Genomic DNA, 19,307 nt, shown 5'->3' on the forward strand with positions numbered 1-19,307 from the left:
TAGATTTTGGAATGTCTGTGTGACAGGTTGGGGGTGGTTTTTGCTGTTGGGATGTTTATAATGGGATACAGGTATTCGAGTAAGGAGAAAGAAAAATGTGTTTTGTTGAATTTTCTGTTTGCTCAGGCAAAGTTAGCTATTTGGCTAACAAGGAGGAACAGGGTCAAAGGTGGGGGATAACAGACCCTTTACTACTGTTTAATGGGATGGTCTCTGCGCGCCTTAGGGTTGAGTTTGAGTTCTATAAAATGATCAAATGTGTGGAGATGTTTGAGGAGATATAGTGTGTTGGGGGGGGCTGTCTGTATTGCTGGGGAAGATGTTTTGGATATACGGTTGTAGGAGTATGGTACATGTATGCAGTATAGGATATAATTTTATTTATTTTTTAATTTTATTTTAGGAGTGGGAGGGGGGGGTGATTTTTAAATGAATTAAGAATGTTTCAATAAAGAAAGACCAAAAGTCAAAAGTCTCTCTCTCTCTCTCTCATCTCCATAAATGCCAGTAGTCGAGCCTGGTAAAGACTGTCTCTCTCTCTTTCTTCTCCATAAATGCCAGTAGTCGAGCCTGGTAAAGACTGTCTCTCTCTCTCTCTTTCTTCTCCATAAATGCCAGTAGTCGAGCCTGGTAAAGACTGTCTCTCTCTCTCTCTTTCTTCTCCATAAATGCCAGGCGCTGTGCAGTAATAAAATACTTACACACTCCCTGCTGCTTCTCGCCCGAGGCGTTATGTGTACCATTAGCAACATAAGCAGTGTGATCTCAGCCTTCCTTTTACAACTGGGGCTGTGCCAAAACCCTTCTTTTCTAATCCCTTCAATGGATGTGGTTGTCTAAACAGGCTTTGTAGCTCTTCGGCGATGACACACAGTGTTCCAGGTACAGACCAGTGGCATCACTCCCATTTCACATCACCTGTCAATCAACCTCATTGGTTGTGTAAATGAAGAGTGATTACAGTTTCAAGAGGGGTACATTCTGTCTGAATAATCCCCTAGAATGTTAGTCAATGTGTACCCACAGATAAACACTGCTACAGTCTGACTCCTCAAATAATGATGTGAAAAAGATGGCATAGAATGTCATAGACAGCTTTCATAAAAGCGATCTGAGACATTTGTCTATAAAAGTTTTAATTCTACACAATTAAAAAATACATTTAAGGTTTATTTGTCAAATATTTGACTTGGATTATACGATACTACCCAATATCCACAGGTACAATAGCTTTTGATTTTCCCATTGCTAGAAGTGCTTCCAACATTTCACACCAATACAAAGCTTTTCCTTTCAGGATTAAATGTAAAACTGCAGCCAGATTAGTGATCTTGTCATGAAACCCTTCATGTATTTTCTAACCATATGAATGGCATATTTGGGCTGTTTAGTTCTCGTTCTTCTGAAAGTCTGTCCAGGTAGGGTAGGGTACGGTAGGGTAAGGTAGGGTAGGGAAAGGTAGGGTAAGGTAAGGTGGGGTAAGGTAGGGAAGGGTAAGGTAGGGAAGGTATGGTAGGGGGGGAAGGTAGGGTAGGGTAAGGTAGGGCGGGGTAAGGTAGGGTAAGGTTGGGTAGAGTAGGGCAAGGTAGGGTAAGGTAGGGTAAGGTGGGGTAGGGTAAGGTAGGGTGAGGTAGGGTAGGTAGGGAAGGGTAGGGTAAGGTGGGGTAAGGTAAGGTAGGGTAGAGTAGGGTGAGGTAAGGTAGGGTGGGGTGGGGTAAGGTAGGGTAGGGTAAGGTAAGGTTGGGTAGGGTAGGGTAAGGTAGGGTAAGATAAGGTAAGGTAGGGTAAGGTAGGGTAAGGTAAGGTAGGGTAAGGTAAGGTAAGGTAGGGTAAGGTAGGGCAAGGGAAGGTAAGGTAGGGTAAGGTAGGGCAAGGTAGGGTAAGGGAAGGTAAGGTAATGTAGGGTAAGGTAAGGTAAGGTAGGGTAAGGTAGGGTAAGGGAAGGTAGGGTAGGGTAAGGTAAGGTAAGGTAAGGTAGGGTAGGGTAAGGTAAGGTAAGGTAGGGTAAGGTAAGGTAGGGTAAAGTAAGGTAAGGTAGGGTAAGGTAGGGCAAGGTAGGGTAAGGGAAGGTAAGGTAGGGTAAGGTAAGGTAGGGTAAGGAAAGGTAAGGTAGGGCAAGGTAGGGTAAGGAAAGGTAAGGTAGGGCAAGGTAGGGTAAGGGAAGGTAAGGTAAGGTAGGGTAAGGTAAGGTACGGTAGGGCAAGGTAGGGTAGGGTAGGGTAAGGTAAGGTAGGGTAGGGTAGGTAAGGTAAGGTAGGGTAGGGTAAGTTAGGGTAGGGTAAGGTAAGGTAGGGTAAGGTAAGGTAGGGTAGGGTAAGGTAAGGTAAGGTAAGGTAGGGTAGGGTAAGGTAGGGTAAGGTAGGGTAAGGTAGGGTAGGGTAAGGTAAGGTAAGGTAAGGTAGGGTAAGGTAGGGTAAGGTAGGGTAGGGTAAGGTAAAGTAGGGTAAGGTAAGGTAGGGTAAGGTAGGGTAGGGTAAACCCAGGGAATGTTCATCCGAGAGCCTAAAAGCCATTTGCCGCATACAGTCAGTCAACACCCATCATACCATTCTCATTGTCATGTAAATAAATACACATACTATATTTTTTTAACGCATATTTAACCCCTTTCAAACACTGATATACAGTTTAATGTGTTAGTATTTTTCCTGTTGGGAATCTGCTGCTTTGTTTTTGTGAACGATTCTTCTCTGAGAAGAAAGCCCGGTTCGACTGGTTGTGTTTCATGTTGTCTAAAGAAGAACCCTTTCACACAGAGAGAGTATCCACAACTGTCATCATTATAACTGCTAGCCTCTATGTAAACATGCCCTATCTGTTTGGCGATCTTGGGAATACCCTCTCTACAGTTTATTACTGTATGTTCTCTTTCATTTTAATTGCGTAGAATAAAAGTCGTTTGTAGAGGGTTACATGTTTTGCCAGAAGCAAGTCAACATATCTGTGAAGCCCCAGAAATATGAGGAGTTGTTTTGTAGCAACAGCAGGTGCTTCACAGTTCCATTTATTTAATGGAAAAGGATTTTCATAGAAATCAACTAGAGTTTTACAGTGATGAATTATGCTCTGATCTGATATGGAGTATTAAACTCTTCAGTCTGGCCTTGTCTTTCTTATGGGATGCTATACCTATAATGTCCACAAGCATGCTGCAATAAAATCGTGAGCGCTTTTGTCTTGCATCAATATTACACAGTTCATAAAGCCTGTTACAAAATATTCATAATTAATAATGTAAAGAGAGGCATTCTCCTTAAAGCTGGTGCCCATCTGTTTTTCAGTGAAAACCTGGCGAGTTGACTTGTTCAACCTTTTGATCAAGGTATTTTTAACAAGGAGTTAAAGACTGAACATAAATAGCCCATGTTTTTGGTACGAACTGGCAGCCAATATTGTAATTTAGAGGAGAGCAGAAAAAGTAGATTTAGTCAGTGGCAAGGCTTCAATGGGATAGGAACAGGGACTGGCACAGGAATGGGACAGGGAAGGGACGGGGACTGGCACAGGAATGGGACAGGGACTGGCACAGGAATGGGACAGGGATGGGACGGGGACTGGCACAGGGATGGGACAGGGATGGGACGGGGACTGGCACAGGGATGGGATGGGAACAGGGACTGGCACAGGAATGGGACAGGGAAGGGATGGGACGGGGATGGGACGGGGACTGGCACAGGGATGGGAACAGGGACTGGCACAGGGATCAGACGGGGACAGGGATCCGACAGGGACAGGGGTGGCACAGGGATGGGGATGGGACAGGGATAGGATAGGCACAGGGATCCGATGGGGACAGGGATGGGACAGGGATAGGAATGGGATAGGCACAGGGATCAGACGGGGACAGGGATAGGACAGGGACAGGGACAGGGATAGGGATGGGAATGGGAAGACATGAAGAAATACACTGCAGCGACAGAAGAGCAATACGAGACAGGAATTATTGCGTCCTGTAGAATCACGTAAAGCCTCGTTTTAGAGACCAACTCTGTGTTTCTGTCCAGTAGAGGACAGGACATAGATAGGGGTGTGTGGTGGCTCAATGAGTAATGACAGAGTAGAGAATTGCAAAAAGAGAAGGACATGAGAGAGAGAGAGATGATTGGCTGATGAGTGAAGCAGGCATGACAGGGGGAAGGAACCGGTAGAATAGTTGAGCGGAGTTTCTTTTAAATGTTTTATTTCACCTTTATTTAACCAGGTAGGCTAGTTGAGAACAAGTTCTCATTTACAACTGCGACCTGGCCAAGATAAAGCATAGCAGTGTGAACAGACAACACAGAGTTACACATGGAGTAAACAATTAACAAGTCAATAACACAGTAGAAAAAAAGGGGAGTCTATATACAATGTGTGCAAAAGGCATGAGGTAGGCGAATAATTACAATTTTGCAGATTAGCACTGGAGTGATATATGATCAGATGGTAATGTACAGGTAGAGATATTGGTGTGCAAAAGAGCAGAAAAGTAAATAAATAAAAACAGTATAAAAACAGTATGGGAATGAGGTAGGTGAAAATGGGTGGGCTATTTACCAATAGACTATGTACAGCAGCAGCGATCGGTTAGCTGCTCAGATAGCTGATGTTTGAAGTTGGTGAGGGAGATAAAAGTCTCCAACTTCAGCGATTTTTGCAATTCGTTCCAGTCACAGGCAGCAGAGTACTGGAACGAAAGGCGGCCAAATGAGGTGTTGGCTTTAGGGATGATCAGTGAGATACACCTGCTGGAGCGCGTGCTACGGGTGGGTGTTGCCATCGTGACCAGTGAACTGAGATAAGGCGGAGCTTTACCTAGCATGGACTTGTAGATGACCTGAGCCAGTGGGTCTGGCGACGAATATGTAGCGAGGGCCAGCCGACTAGAGCATACAAGTCGCAGTGGTGGGTGGTATAAGGTGCTTTAGTGACAAAACGGATGGCACTGTGATAGACTGCATCCAGTTTGCTGAGTAGAGTGTTGGAAGCCATTTTGTAGATGACATCGCCGAAGTCGAGGATCGGTAGGATAGTCAGTTTTTACTAGGTAAGCTTGGCGGCGTGAGTGAAGGAGGCTTTGTTGTGGAATAGAAAGCCGATTCTTGATTTGATTTTCGATTGGAGATGTTTGATATGAGTCTGGAAGGAGAGTTTGCAGTCGAGCCAGACACCTAGGTACTTATAGATGTCCACATATTCAAGGTCGGAACCATCCAGGGTGGTGATGCTAGTCGGGCATGCGGGTGCAGGCAGCGATCGGTTGAAAAGCATGCATTTGGTTTTACTAGCGTTTAAGAGCAGTTGGAGGCCACGGAAGGAGTGTTGTATGGCATTGAAGCTCGTTTGAGGTTAGATAGCACAGTGTCCAATGACGGGCCGAAAGTATATAGAATGGTGTCGTCTGCGTAGAGGTGGATCAGGGAATCGCCCGCAGCAAGAGCAACATCATTGATATATACAGAGAAAAGAGTCGGCCCCAGAATTGAACCCTGTGGCACCCCCATAGAGACTGCCAGAGGACCGGACAGCATGCCCTCCGATTTGACACACTGAACTCTGTCTGCAAAGTAATTGGTGAACCAGGCAAGGCAGTGATCCGAAAAACCGAGGCTACTGAGTCTGCCGATAAGAATATGGTGATCGACAGAGTCGAAGGCCTTGGCAAGGTCGATGAAGACGGCTGCACAGTACTGTCTTTTATCGATGGCGGTTATGATATCGTTTAATACCTTGAGTGTGGCTGAGGTGCACCCGTGACCGGCTCGGAAACCAGATTGCACAGCGGAGAAGGTACGGTGGGATTCGAGATGGTCAGTGACCTGTTTGTTGACTTGGCTTTCGAAGACCTTAGATAGGCAGGGCAGGATGGATATAGGTCTGTAACAGTTTGGGTCCAGGGTGTCTCCCCTTTGAAGAGGGGGATGACTGCGGCAGCTTTCCAATCCTCAGACGATATGAAAGAGAGGTTGAACAGGCTGGTAATAGGGGTTGCGACAATGGCGGCGGATAGTTTCAGAAATAGAGGGTCCAGATTGTCAAGCCCAGCTGATTTGTACGGGTCCAGGTTTTGCAGCTCTTTCAGAACATCTGCTATCTGGATTTGGGTAAAGGAGAACCTGGAGAGGCTTGGGCGAGGAGCTGTGGGGGGTGGCGGAGCTGTTGGCCGAGGTTGGAGTAGCCAGGCGGAAGGCATGGCCAGCCGTTGAGAAATGCTTGTTGAAGTTCTCGATAATCATGGATTTATCGGTGGTGACCGTGTTACCTAGCCTCAGTGCAGTGGGCAGCTGGGAGGAGGTGCTCTTGTTCTCCATGAACTTCACAGTGTCCCAGAACTTTTTGGAGTTGGAGCTACAGAATGCAAACTTCTGCCTGAAGTAGCTGGCCTTAGCTTTCCTGACTGACTGCGTGTATTGGTTCCTGACTTCCCTGAACAGTTGCATATCGCGGGGACTGTTCGATGCCATTGCAGTCCGCCACAGGATATTTTTGTGCTGGTCGAGGGCAGTCAGGTCTGGAGTGAACCAAGGGCTGTACCTGTTCTTGGTTCTGCATTTTTTGAACGGAGCATGCTTCGGGTGGCCGTGTTTACGGCTTTGGGGTGGTACCTGGTAGGTTCATTGATCATTTGTGTGAGATTGAGGGCATCAAGCTTAGATTGTAGGATGGCTGTGGTGTTAAGCATGTTCCAGTTTAGGTCGTCTAGCAGCACGAGCTCTGAAGATAGATGGGGGGCAATTAGTTCACATATGTTGTCCAAAGCACAGCTGGGGGCAGAGGGTGGTCTATAGCAGGCGGCAACGGTGAAAGACTTGTTTTTAGAGAGGTGGATTTTTAAGAGTAGAAGTACAAATTGTTTGGGTACAGACCTCTGTAGGGCAGAACTCTGCAGGCTATATTTGCAAGATTGTAACACCATCCCCTTTGGCCGTTCTATCTTGTCTGAAAATGTTGTAGTAAGGGAAGGAGATTTCATAATTTTTGGTGGTCTTCCTAAACCAGGATTCAGACACGGCTAGAACATCCGGGTTGGCAGAGTGTGCTAAAGCAGTGAATAAAACAAACTTAGGGAGGAGGCTTCTAATGTTAACATGCATGAAACCAAGTCTAATACGGTTACAGACGTCATCAAAAGAGAGCGCCCGGGGAATAGGAGTGGAGCTAGGCACTGCAGGGCCTGGATTCACCTCTACATCACCAGAGGAACAGAGGAGGAGTAGGATAAGGGTACGGCTAAAAGCTATGAGAATTGGTTGTCTCGGACGTCCGGAACAGAGAGTAAAAGGAGGTTTCTGGGGGCGCTAAAATAGCATCAAGGTATAATGTTCAGATAAAGTTATGGTAGGATGTGAATACAGTGGAGGTAAACCTAGGCATTGAGTGATGATGATAAAGATATTGTCTCTAGAAACATCATTGAAACCAGGTGATGTCATCGCATGTGTGGGTGGTGGAACTGAAAGGTTGGATAAGGTATAATGAGCAGGGCTAGAGGCTCTACAGTGAAATAAGCCAATAAACACTAACCAGAACAGCAATGGACAAGGCATATTGACATTAAGGAGAGGCATGCTTAGTCGAGTGATCATAAGGGTCCAGTGAGTAGTGAGGTGTGTTGGGGTAACGGCTATTCAGACAGCTAGCCGGGCCACCGGTAGCAAGCTAGCATAGGATGGAGGTCTGTTTTTAGCCCCTCGTGCGTTTCCGTCGGTAGATTAGTGGGGTTCCGTGTGGTAGAGGGGATCAATCCAATTGGCAAAATAGATATAGTTATACTGACCCAAGAAAAAATTGTCCGATAGACCTATTCAGATAGCAGCCGATAAGACAGCAAACGATGGGCGTTCAGGTAACGTCACGACGGAGGGGCCAGTTGGATAACTCCCTCAGGCATATAACGTTGGTAGTCCAGTTGTGAAGGCCCGGTGGGGCTCCGCGTCGGCAGTAAAACGGGTCCGGATAGGTGATTGTAGCCCAGGAGTGGCTGATGGAACTCTTCAGCTGGATAGCTCCTGAATAATTGATGTTTGCTCCGGGATCGACGTAAGCCAATAGTCACACGGATAGCAGCTAGCTAGCTGCGAGATCCGGGTGTAAATGTACAGAGCTTGCGGTTGAAATCCGGAGATATGGAGAGAAAAATAGGTCCGGTATGTTCTGGTCTGAGTCGTGTTGTACAAAACTAGCGATAGCTTTTCGAGGTAAAGGATAGCTGATGACCACAAACCGTGGTTAGCTGAATACTAACGTTAGCCAGTAAACTGGCTAGCTTCTGGCTAGCTTCTGGTTAGCTTCTGGCTAGCTTCTGGTTAGCTTCTGGCTAGCTTCTGGCTAGCTTCTGGTTAGCTTCTGGCTAGCTTCTGGCTAGCTTCTATTGTGGGTTTCAGATTTATTACGACCAGGTCCACCCACCACAACCAATCAACACCCCCAAGTCAACCATGCCCACACCCCATTTAGGCCTCCTCAGATCAGTCCTATGCCCCTCCTGCCCACCCATGTCCCCTACTCCCGCAAAGAGTGCCTCAACATGAAAGTTACACATACTCCCAGGCCGTGAGCGGGCAAACAGGCCCTACTCTTACACCAGCCCAAGCTAATGGAATATACCAGATGCTCATCAGGCTCTGCTCACACTTACTGGCATGAGGCCAAACCACCCAACCACCAATATTGGACACTTTATGAAACACAAAGCCTTCACTATCTCATCCTGGAATATCCAAAGCCTGAAGTAATCTGCCTTTGGCCTAAAGAGCAGGAACCTGGACTTCATCAAATAAATCAGAAATACAGACATTGTCATCCTACACGAAACATGGTATAGAAGAGACGGACCCACCGGTTGCCCTCTAGGTTGCAGAGAGCTGGTAGTCCCATCCACAAAAACGACCAGGTGTGAAACAAGGAAGGGACTCAGCGGGTATGCTAATTTCGTATGGTATAGAGCAGACCTAACTCACTCTATTAAATTAATCAAAACAGGAACATTTTACATTTATCTTGAAATTCAAAAGGAAGTGATCTAAACAGAAAAATGTCCTCCTGTGTGCTACCTACAGTGGGGAGAACAAGTATTTGATACCCTGCCAATTTTGCAGGTTTTCCTACTTACAAAGCATGTAGAGGTCTGTAATTTTTATTGTAGGTACACTTCAACTGTGAGAGACGGAATCCAAAACAAAAATCCAGAAAATCTAATTGTATGATTTTTAAGTAATTAATTAGCATTTTATTGCATGACATAAGTATTTAACACATCAGAAAAGCATAACTTAATATTTGGTACAGAAACCTTTGTTTGCAATTACAGAGATCATACGTTTCCTGTAGTTCTTGACCAGGTTTTCACACACTGCAAGTAGGGATTTTGGCCCACTCCTCCATACAGACCTTCTCCAGATCCTTCAGGTTTCGGGGCTGTCGCTGGGCAATACGGACTTTCAGCTCCCTCCAAAGATGTTCTATTGGGTTCATGTCTGGTGACTGGCTAGGCCACTAGATGGGAACATCAACTCAGAAGAGTTGGCTGAGGGCAGATGAAAGTTCCAAATATCCAGACCCCAGAAACCCCAGATTCCTGTGTGCATTGCTTTCAGGATAGCGTGCTGATGTGAGCTTGTTGTTCTCCCTCTCTGTCTGCAGCAACCATGAAGAAAAGCAGTGTCCTGTTTCCTGGGAGGGATGGCCTGAACATGAATGGGATGACCGCCCCAACCTTCTCCGAGGGGGACCTACTTCTCCAGGTACAACATGGCACAGTACAGTACAGTACAGTACAGTACAGTACAGTACAGTACAGTACAGTACAGTACAGTCAGACAGACAGACAGACAGACAGACAGACAGACAGACAGACAGCAGTTTGGGATGGGCCCATAGTGTCTAAATGTCTTGATTGACTGACAGACATTTCAGCACCCAGAACCAAATCTTCTGTGGGCGCTGGCCAGTTTTGAATGTTAAAAGTCATGAGAGACTACTGGCTGGCAGACAAGAAGGTAAAGACCCAGACATTGTTCATGCGTTTGTTAATCCAGGTGGATTGAGTTATAATCCAGGACCATCCATTTAGCAGGAAGTTTTGACAGGTGAAATAGGTTGTCCTGGTACTTCATGCCAAAGCTTGGTCACGGTTTACTACGCTTAACAAAGCGAACACTCCCCCAGTGCTCTAGCACGCTGTTTGCTCATTCTCAGATGTCAGGTACATTTTCACACCAAGCGATGACTGGCATGTTTGGGATTCCTCTCTCAAGATGGAGGCTGGTGTAATCATCAGTCAATGTGTAGGGAACTGTGATAGACAGTAAACAGGTTGCCAGATTATAATATCCCCTTTGTAAGGACCAATGCCGGAGTTTGAAGCAGGTACGAGAAGTTGAACATTTTAATGAGGAACAGCGTCAGCAAGGACATATGACAGGGGACAGGGGACAGAGCGGGGAACCAGACAGATATAGGGGAGGTAATGAGAGAGGTGATTGAGTCCAATAATCATTGATGTGCGTGATGGGGAGAAGGCAGGTGTGTGTAATGATGATGGCAGGAGGGCACAATGCCTGGTGCCCTCATGTGCCGGGGAGCTGGAGCAGGCATGACAGTAAACAGTTACCAGGTTATACCAGGTATAATAGCCCCATAGTAAACAGGGTGCCAGATTATAATTGTTTTATTTTATTTTTTATCTTTAACTAGGCAAGTCAGTTAAGAACAAATTCAAATTCTTATTTTCAATGACGGCCTAGGAACAGTGGGTTAACTGCCTGTTCAGGGGCAGAACGACAGATTTGTACCTTTTCAGCTCGGGGGTTTGAACTTGCAACCTTCCGGTTACTAGTCCAACGCTCTAACCACTAGGCTACCCTGCCGCCCCAATACCCCCATAGTATACAGGTTGCCAGATTGTAATAACCCCATAGTGAACAGGTTGCCAGATTACAATACCCATGTAGTAAACAGGTTGCCAGATTATAATACCCCCAAAGTAATCAGGTTGCCAGATTATAATACCCCCAAAGTAATCAGGTTGCCAAATTATAATACCCCCAAAGTAATCAGGTTGCCAGATTATAATACCCCCAAAGTAATCAGGTTGCCAGATTATAATACCCCCATAGTAATCAGGTTGCCAGATTATAAAACCCCCATAGGAAACAGGTTGCCAGATGATAATACCCCCAGATGAACAAAATGTCATGTTTAATGCAACCCTGTGATTCATGCGTTCGTTTTTGAAGCTCGTCTGGAGCAGTGAAATGAAATGTTATATAGTGAGAGTGTGCATTACTGTATTAACACTGTATCTGGTCTTGCAGGCTCTGAATGGCTTTGTGCTGGTGGTCACAGCTGAGGGACATGTGTTCTATTCCTCTCCTACTATCCAAGACTACCTGGGTTTCCATCAGGTAACTACAATATCGTCTGTAACATAACTGTAACTACGTTTACATTTGACATTTTAGTCATGTAGCAGACACTCTTATCCAGAGCGATTTATAGTAGTGAGTGCATACGCCAGGGTTGTGGGAATCGAACCCACAACCATGCTCTACCAACTCCAACACCATGCTCTACCAACTCCAACACCATGCTCTACCAACACCAACACCATGCTCTACCAACTCCAACACCATGCTCTACCAACTCCAACACCATGCTCTACCAAATCCAACACCATGCTCTACCAACTCCAACACCATGCTCTACCAACACCAACACCATGCTCTACCAACTCCAACACCATGCTCTACCAACTCCAACACCATGCTCTACCAACTCCAACACCATGCTCTACCAAATCCAACACCATGCTCTACCAACTCCAACACCATGCTCTACCAACACCAACACCATGCTCTACCAACTCCAACACCATGCTCTACCAACTCCAACACCATGCTCTACCAACTCCAACACCATGCTCTACCAACTCCAACACCATGCTCTACCAACACCAACACCATGCTCTACCAACTCCAACACCATGCTCTACCAACTCCAACACCATGCTCTACCAACTCCAACACCATGCTCTACCAACTCCAACACCATGCTCTACCAACTCCAACACCATGCTCTACCAACACCAACACCATGCTCTACCAACTCCAACACCATGCTCTACCAACTCCAACACCATGCTCTACCAACTCCAACACCATGCTCTACCAACACCAACACCATGCTCTACCAACTCCAACACCATGCTCTACCAACACCATGCTCTACCAACTCCAACACCATGCTCTACCAACTGAGCCACAAGGGACATCACATCACATCTGTAACACAACTGTAACAACATCACATATGTAACATAACACAACATCACATCACATATGTAACATACAGTGGTTTGCAAAAGTATTCACCCCCTTGGCATTTTTCCTATTTTGTTGCCTTGTACCCTGGAATTAAAATCAATTTTTGGGGGTTTTGTATCATTTGATTTACACAACATGCCTACCACTTTGAAGATGCAAAACATGTTTTTTGGTGAAACAAACAAGAAATAAGACAAAGAAACAGAACTTGTGATGGCCACTCCAATACTTTGACTTTGTTGTCCTAAAGCCGTTTTGCCACAACTTTGGAAGTATGCTTGAGGTCATTGTCCATTTGGAAGACCCATTTGCGACCAAGCTTTAACTTCCTGACTGATGTCTTGAGCTGTTGCTTCAATATATCCACAAGTTTCCTTCCTCATGAAGACATCTATTTTGTGAAGTGCAACAGTCACTCCTGCAGCAAAGCCCCCCCAGAACATGATGCTGCCAGTCCCGTGCCTCACGGTTGGGTGTTCTTCGGCTTGCAAGCCTCCCCCTTTTTCCTCCAAACAAAACGATAGTCATTATAGCCAAACAGTTATTTTTGTTTCATCAGAACAAAGGACATTTCTCCAAAAAGTACGATCTTTGTCCCCATGTGCAGTTGCAAACCATAGTCTGGCTTTTTCCGTGCGGTTTTGGATTAGTGGCTTCTTCCTTGCTGAGTGGCCTTTCAGGTTATGTCGACATAGTACTCGTTTTACTGTGGATATTGATACTTTTGTACCTGTTTCCTCCAGCATCTTTGCAAGGTCCTTCGCGTCTCCTTCCTGAGCGGTAGGAAGGCTGCGTGGTCCCATGGTGTTTATACTTGTATACTATTGTTTGTACAGATGAATTTGGTACCTTCAGGCGTTTGGAAATTGCTCCCAAGGATGAACCAGACTTGTGGAAGTCTACAAAAAAATTTCTGAGGTCTTGGCTGATTTCTTTTGATTTTCCCATGATATCAAGCAAAGAGGCACTGAATTTTAAGGTAGGCCTTTAAATACATCCACAGGTACACCTCCAATTGACTCAAATAATGTCAATTAGCCTAATCTTCTAAAGCATTACATAATTTTCTGGAATTTTACAAGCTGTTTAAAGGCACAGTCAACTTAGTGTATGTAAACTTCTGACCCACTGGAATTGTGATACAGTGAGTTAGTTATAAGTGAAATAATCTGTCTGTAAACAATTGTTGAAAAAATTACTTGTGTGATGCACAAAGTAGATGTCCTAACCGACTTTCCAAAACTATCGTTTGTTAAGAACAATACATTTGTGGAGTGGTTGAATAACGAGTTAAGTGTATGTAAACTTGTAAACTTCCGACTTCAACTGTACACTGAGATCATGTGACAGATCATGTGACACTTAGATTGCACACATTGACTTTATTTAACTAATTATATGACTTCTAAAGGTAATTGGTTGCACCAGATCTTATTTAGGGGCTTCATAGCAAAGGGGGTGAATACATATACACTCACCACTTTTCACTTTTTATTTTATTTTACATTCTTTGAAACAAGTAATTTTTTTCATTTCACTTCACCAATTTAGAGTATTTTGTGTATGTCCATTACATAAAACCCAAATAAAAATATATTTTAATTCCAGGTTGTAATGCAACAAAATAGGAAAAATGCCAAGGGGGGTGAATTCTTTTGCAAGGCACTGTAGCATCACATCACATCTGTAACATAACACAACGTCACATCTGTAACATCACAACTGTAACATAACACAACATCACATCTGTAACATAACACAACATCACACAACATCACATCTGTAACATAACACAACATCACATCTGTGAGTTGAAAACAGCAGGTCTGGGACAGGTAGCACGTCCGGTGAACAGGTCAGGGTTCCATAGACGCAGGCAGAATAGTTTAAACTGGAGCAGCAGCACGGCCAGGTGGACTGGGGACAGCAAGGAGTCATCATGCCAGGTAGACGCCATATAGTTCTGGGTTGTCCCCTTCATTACAGTTATACACTATAGGGTATTTTCAGTGCTAACAGGTAACTATGTGTCTTTCATACCCTGCTTTGTAGTTTACTTTGACCCTTTATGAGTTGTCACTCATGGACTGTCTCCACGGGGTCATCAGCACAACAGACACACCCAGAGCTTACTGTGTTTCCCACTTAGGCCATAAATCACAAGGCAAACAGTGTTTATAGTTGTTAGGGTTATGGTTCGCTCAAAGCCTTTCACATTCGTTTCTCAGTAGAAATGCATTGTTTCAGTTCATTCAGTTTGACCGAGGCAAAACGTATGAGTGCCGTCTGACTGATGGGCTATGTGGCAATGTGATGTTACTCTGTCGGGTTTCAACTTCCAAGAGTCCGCTTTGGCTTTGACCACAAACCTCATAGTTCCTTTTGTTCTGAGAGAAACTTCTAAGTAACAAGTGAATCACATGAAACCAGGAACAAACAGTGTCCAGGGCCCACTTCAGACTTGTGGCTTCAGGGTTTGTTTGCTTAGTTACACACACATGCTTTTGTAAGACTTCATAAGCTCCGGTCCATTACATTGTCGTTATAGTTTTTCAGGGGTGGGCAACACAGTTGCAAGTCCTACTAAAGTCATATTCGTTGTCCTATTAGTTGTCCATTCCAGTGGAGACTACAAGTGAAGTACCCATGTCATTAAGAAGCCCTGATACGGCTTGTAGACACCACTATTATCATGCCTCTACAATAACAATGGAGGCTACAGCCATAGTCATGAACTCGATTTAACTTTGGTTGACTTTGCCCTGTCTCTTTGTCTGTCTGTAGTCAGACGTGGTCCACCAGAGTGTGTTTGAGCTGATCCACACAGACGACAGAGCCACGTTCAGACGACAGCTTCACTTTGCCCTCAACCCCAACCCCTTTGACCCAGAGCAGGGAGGAGATGGTGAGTGACCTGGAGGGAATGGGTTGTGGACAGTTTGGGTCATTTTTTTCAGTGGATTTTAGTGGAAGTCATCGATTCATGTCAATGGGAGCATGCTCGAGCTAGGTGTGTTTATTTCAATTTATGATTTGGGCCATGTTTTTTGATGATAAGCTCTCATTTTACGATCTTTCACCACATTTCTATGTTCAGGCATGGCGAGCAGCAGTGACATCACCAGGAACATCGTGACCTATAACCCTGAGCAGCTCCCACCAGAGAACTCCTCCTTCCTGGAGAGGAACTTTGTGTGCCGCTTCCGCTGCCTCCTGGACAACTCCTCTGGCTTCCTGGTGAGTCTCTCAGCTTCCTGGTGAGTCTCTCAGCTTCCTGGTGAGTCTCTCAGCTTCCTGGTGAGTCTCTCAGCATCCTGGTGAGTCTCTCAGCATCCTGGTGAGTCTCTCAGCTTCCTGGTGAGTCTCTCAGCTTCCTGGTGACTCTCTCAGCTTCCTGGTGAGTCTCTCAGCTTCCTGGTGAGTCTCTCAGCTTCCTGGTGAGTCTCTCAGCATCCTGGTGAGTCTCTCAGCTTCCTGGTGAGTCTCTCAGCTTCCTGGTGAGTCTCTCAGCATCCTGGTGAGTCTCTCAGCTTCCTGGTGAGTCTCTCAGCATCCTGGTGAGTCTCTCAGCTTCCTGGTGAGTCTCTCAGCTTCCTGGTGAGTCTCTCAGCTTCCTGGTTAGTCTCTCAGCTTCCTGGTGAGTCTCTCAGCTTCCTGGTTAGTCTATCAGCTTCCTGGTGAGTCTCTCAGCTTCCTGGTGAGTCTCTCAGCTTCCTGGTGAGTCTCTCAGCTTCCTGGTGAGTCTCTCATCTATAGGGCTGTATAGAAAACATCCACTTTGTATTGTCACCAGAAAGTACTTCATACACTGTATTGTCTCAAAAGAACACACAGCAGCACTGTTGATTAATTTGACAGTACGATGTGAGTGGTGGATCTTGGCAAAGTTTGGCAAAACATTTTATACAATCAGTCACTAGGCACGTTTCAGATCAATCACTTGCTAAGTTTGAGATTAACCACTATCACTAGCTACATTTCAGATCAATCACTAGCTAAGTTTAAGAGTCTAACATACCTTTGTTCTCCTCATATCCAGGCTCTGAACTTCCAGGGGCGTTTGAAGTTCCTCCATTGCCAGAGCATGCTGGGGGATGACGGGACGCACAGCCAGCCCAGGTTGGGCCTGTTCACCATCGCCACCCCTGTCCACACCCCGTCCATATTGGAGATCAGAAACAAGACGATCTTCTTCCAGACCAAACACAAGCTTGACTTCACCCCCACGGGTGTCGATGCCAGGTGACTCTAAAGGCCTGAAACTAATTCTCATTGGGTCCAAAAAAAAGAGTGAGGCTTACATTTAGGAAGGAAATATGCTACCATTTAATCTAAGTGCCTTGATCAAATGTAAGACTTGATTAAAATGGAACTGTTTTTAAAATGTCACTATTTCACTTTTCTATTCAACATGTTATGTTTGAGGGATGACTTCACAAGTGAACATGATGTGTAATGTGCTGTACTTTCCACTAACGCTAACATGGTGTGGCCTGCCCTGTTGTCTCTCTACAGGGGGAAGGTTGTCCTGGGATACTCAGAGATTGAGTTGTGTATGAGAGGCTCTGGGTATCAGTTCATCCACGCAGCTGATATGATGTACTGTGCAGATAGCCATGTCAGAAGTATGTTTACAATGGGTTCATAATAACTCTCTAGCAATTATTTGTTTGATCATTATCTTTGTATGATTATCTAATAATATGAATATTTTCCCCTCAGTGATTAAGACAGGAGAGAGTGGTCTGACCACGTTCAGACTGCTGCAGAAGACTGGGTGCTGGGTCTGGGTCCAGGCCAATGCCAGGCTTGTCTACAAAGGAGGAAGGCCCGACTTCATCATCGCACGCCAGAGAGCTTTACTGTGAGTAATTAATATCTGAAAGTACAATCTGTCTGCATCATCATTGACTGTCATTTAATTGCGTCTCAAAATATATGATTGTATCATTCATTCATATGATTTTCTCTCTCTGTATCCCTTTAGTAATTCTGAGGGAGAGGAGAATCTACGCCAGAGGAAGATGCTACTGCCCTTCAGCTTCACCACCGGGGAGGCCCTGCTGTACGAGACCGGCCCCACCCTGGATGCCACGGAGTTCCAAAACAACCCCCCAAAAATCTGCAAGGTGGAGTCTCTGGACCCCCAGTCTCTACTGGGCTCTTTACTAAAGCAGGACAAATCCGTCTACACCCAGCCCCAGGAGCCTCAGCTACCCATAGACCAGGTATTCATGGACAGCCGAGCGCTCACCAACGTGGCCTGTAACTCCTGGCAGAGTAGCATGGAGCCCCAGGGGCCCGACGGGGTTGATGATGGTGATAGCCCCAGGGAGGTCAAGCACGAGGGGGCGTTGGTAGCCATGATCGATGCCCTGGAGAGGATGGCGCAGGATGGGGACCTGTGTGCGGCTCTGCAGGGGATGGACGTGGGTACGGCGGAGCTGATGGAGTGGGAGAGCACCCTCCTCAGGCTGAGCCAGAACTCCAATGGGACCGGGAGCGGGGACACCTCCCTAGAGCTGGATGACATCATGACCAACGACATCTTCTCTTACGTGGAGGAAGCCTTGTTCAAGGAGAGCAGCGAGGGGAGCGGTAACCAGCCCAACTGCTCCACCATGGTCAACAACGACCCTAAACTTTTCACAGGGGTGCTCGACAACAACAACCAGGGTGGACCATTTCCAGGAGTGGTCAGCCCTACTACAGGTGCCGGACAGTGCAAGCCCGGGTTGCTTGACAAATTCGGCTTTGTCCAAAATGGCTCCCCAGTGAACGATCTAAATGGTATCAGCCACAGTCAGGTAACAGGCAACAGAGTAGTTGGTTTGGCAGGACAGAACCAGGGTGGACAGAACCAGTGTGGACAGAACCAGGGTGGACAGAACCAGGCAGGACCACAGCAGGTGTTCAAGAGCACCCAGAGGCTCTCCCACTTCGGCCCCCAGATTCCTCAGACGGGCCTGAATATCCCCATCCTGCAGCAGCTACAGCTCAACGACATCTTCACCTCCTCTCTGGAGCTCCCCGAGCTCAGTAACCCACATAGCTCAGGCCAGAATGAGTCTGTCACGTTAAGCACTAGCATGGCTGGATCCTGTGCTCAGGCACCAAACAACCACATGGGAAGCCCTCAGATCATCACTGGCCAGGTCCAATCTAACCAGCCACCTCCACAGGGTTTCCCTCATAATGGCTTGCCAGCTGCAATGGCACCAAACGAACCAGAGGAGATCTCTGTTCCACAGTCCAACCATCTACCACCTATTCTGGTGGATGCTTGGGCATCTTTGATTCCCAGTAATGGCTTTGTTTCACCCCAGATTGCCTGCAGTGCACCATTTCAGTCACTAAAAACCCAGAAAGTGCAGCAGTGGCCCCAGAACCAGCAGCATCAGCTACCACCATCCGCCAGCACAATGGAAAATGGACACCAATTCATCCCAGACTGTCACAGTCAAGCCACAGAGACCCAAAGATTCCCTCTCACAGGCCTTTGGCCACAGAACACCAACGGATTGTACCACCAACCCCAGCAGGGGCGATTGGCCAACGGCCAGCCTGCTCCATCCGGCAGCTGTATGTTTGAGAACGTCTCACCCCCCCTCCCCAACAGAAACAGCCACGTGGATGGCACCATTCTGCCTCCCCCCTTGTCTGCATGCCAGAGGAAGATGGTGGACCCCCAGGACCAGAGCTACTTGCAGTGGGGCCCCAGTGAGCCGGTGGTGGACACGTCAGCCATCATCCAGGACAACACCGGAATCAGCTTCCCGGCTCGCCCGCTTGTGGCCAACATCACCACCCCTGAGAGCCTACTGGCCATGCAGCAGTACCTTTCTGGACGCAACAGAGTCGGACAGACACAGGTAACTATGTTCCCTCTCTCTGTTGTGGATGGAGCACTGACTTTTTCCTTACCACATAACCTGGTTCTACTGGTCAAGTCACGTGGTTAGGAAAACTCAGGGCCCTAACTAATTATGAAGTAATTTATTGATA

The 19,307-nt window shown here is 46.3% G+C and overlaps 1 long non-coding RNA gene across 50 annotated transcripts in view; it reads left to right on the top strand.

Annotated features, from left to right (window-relative positions):
- LOC118386390 (uncharacterized) overlaps positions 1-19,307 on the top strand; it is an 84,782-nt gene that overhangs the window by 60,149 nt on the left and 5,326 nt on the right. For all 50 annotated transcript variants that reach the window (XR_008140117.1, XR_008140115.1, XR_008140122.1 and 47 more), the window contains exons 3-10: positions 9,622-9,722; positions 11,295-11,384; positions 15,087-15,207; positions 15,400-15,539; positions 16,342-16,544; positions 16,818-16,927; positions 17,025-17,166; positions 17,290-19,174. This is a non-coding gene — a long non-coding RNA (uncharacterized LOC118386390). The remainder of the gene's footprint in view (positions 1-9,621; positions 9,723-11,294; positions 11,385-15,086; positions 15,208-15,399; positions 15,540-16,341; positions 16,545-16,817; positions 16,928-17,024; positions 17,167-17,289; positions 19,175-19,307) is intronic.

Source organism: Oncorhynchus keta, chromosome 7 (assembly GCF_023373465.1).
Source record: "Oncorhynchus keta strain PuntledgeMale-10-30-2019 chromosome 7, Oket_V2, whole genome shotgun sequence".
Classification (NCBI taxonomy): domain Eukaryota; kingdom Metazoa; phylum Chordata; class Actinopteri; order Salmoniformes; family Salmonidae; genus Oncorhynchus; species Oncorhynchus keta.